This window comes from Balaenoptera borealis (assembly GCF_965194805.1).
Source record: "Balaenoptera borealis genome assembly, chromosome: 10".
Lineage (NCBI taxonomy): Eukaryota > Metazoa > Chordata > Mammalia > Artiodactyla > Balaenopteridae > Balaenoptera > Balaenoptera borealis.
Window position 1 is genome coordinate 85,137,166 of NC_138874.1, and position 2,366 is coordinate 85,139,531.

Sequence of the window (2,366 nt, forward strand, 5' to 3'; positions counted from 1 at the left end):
GGATAATAAAGGTTTTAAAGTAGGAGGAAAAAAAAAGAGTTAGAAAAAGGTCAGCTTTGCTGTTTGATTTACAGATTTTGTAGAATGGCACCTATGCCACCTTGCATAGATTAGGAAGACATGTATTTTCACTCGATTTTTATAAGGTGGAAGTAAGAGGTGGTGGTCATGGGATGGAGCTGATACTAGAGGATTAAGAAAAACTTCCAGAGTATATTATTTTCAGTACAAATTTAACAATCTCTCACAATTGCACATATGCTACAGTAATAATTCCCTTCTAAAGGAAATGATTCTATTTATTGGAGATCAAAAAGGAAGAATCTCAGAATTTAAATTTTATTTTGTATTGCTTCTTTGGCAATTTCAAGGAAGCATGTTACTGTGGAGAGAGCCTTGAAATGGGAACCACTGGATCTGGGATGAAAATCTGTTTCTGACCTTGAGCAAGTCACTTCAACTCCCTAAGCCGCAGCTTCCTCCACTCTAAAATAGGAATGTTCATGCCTGCCCCAGCGATTTTCCCAGGCTGTCATGAAAATCAAACTCCAACTTATTTTAGGGAATCCTGTATATTAAGTGTTTTTAGTGTCCCGCACAATATGGGTAAAAACTTCCCAAGTGTCATGTCATTTTATCCTCACAGTGATGCTAATGGGAGTTTCTATAACTGTTCCATTATATAGATGAGGAAACTATGGTTTAGAGGGTTTAAGTCACTTGTCCAAGGTCACACAGCAAAGAGAGTGACAGAGCTAGTATTTGAAACTGAGTGTGTCTGCCTCTAGCGACAGAGCTGATACCTCCTACATTATGCTGCCACTTGCCTATCACCTTAGAGCCAGAAAATATACGTGAAAGCACACTGCAGATGGGGAAATACTGCCCAGGGTTATTTTTATTTTTCAGCCATGGTTATAGTGTGGATGAGGGTGAAGACAAGAGATGACAATGACATCACCTCCCCCAAAGAACAGCTGTTCATTTTACTCATCTATTATAACCACACTCCTCATTCTCTTTGCTGCTAGTATCAGTGCAGGTGCATTAGATGCAATTAATAGAAAAGGCTGACACCATCAGGGCATTTATGGTTTGTTACAAAAGAAGTTTGGAATCGGGGGGCTTTCCTTGTGGCGCAGTGGTTGGGAATCTGCCTGCCAATGAGGGAGGTCATGGTTCGATCCCTGGTCCGGGAAGATCCCACATGCCACGGAGCAACTAAGCCCGTGTACCACAACTACTGAGCCTGTGCTCTAGACCCACATGCCTCAACTACTGAAGCTCACGTGCCTAGAGCTGCAACAAGAGAAGCCACCACAATGAGAAGCCCGTGCACCACAACGAAGAGTAGCCGCCCCTGTGCTCACCACAACTAGAGAAAGCCCGTGTGCAGCAACGAAGACCCAACACAGCCAAAAAATAAATAATTAATTAATCAATTAAAAAAAAAGTCTGGAATCAAACAATCCTAGTTTAGATCAGTAATTTCACAATGTTAAGGCTCTGGGCTGTTGTCATCTCTATAATTCTCTTGGTCCCTACTCCTGCTCACATAACGGCTGCTGCGGTTCCCAGCATCACAATCTAATGAGACTTTTTTTTCAAAACCAAGAAGCCGACAGCTAGCCAGGGTAATGAATGAGCACTACTTATATATCTCTCTCCGTGTATCCAATAAAAGTAAATTTATTGGAAGTGGAAGTATCCATCCAGAAACTCCACAGTATACTTGCCTTGGATTTCATTGACTAGAACTGGATTACAGTGCATTAGAATGAGCCAGGCTAGGCACTGGTACCAAGTAGCCCTGAAATCTCAGTGGCTTAACACAATATTGGTTTCCTTCTTGCTCATCTCACAATTTTGGGGATCTGGAGGCCCTCCTTTTTTTTTTTTTGGCCGTGCCGCATGTGGGATCTTAATTCCCCAACCAGGGATTGAACCCGGGCCACGGCAGTGAAAGCACCGAGTCCTAACCACTGGACCACCAGGGAACTCCCACGCCTTCATTTTATAGTTACACCACCTGGAACACGAGGCCTCCAAGGTCAAGGCAGCGGGGCAAAAGAGACGAAAGTGGCGGCACCATCTCATAACTGCCCCAGACCGGAAGTGACGTATTCTGCTCACATTCCTATTGGTCAGATCTTGGTTCCGCCGCCGCACTTCCTGCAAGGTGGCTGGGAAGGACAATCGTCCCAGCAAAACAAACAGTGTGAAGAACGCTTAGAATTGTGTGCCGTTCACGGTGAAACCGCACACCTCACATGCGACCTGAGCCCACAATCTTCTAACCGAAACTGCACAACTCGTCTCAGGACTTACCAAAGCTCAGATTCTTTATGTCTCGGCGCAGAAGGAAT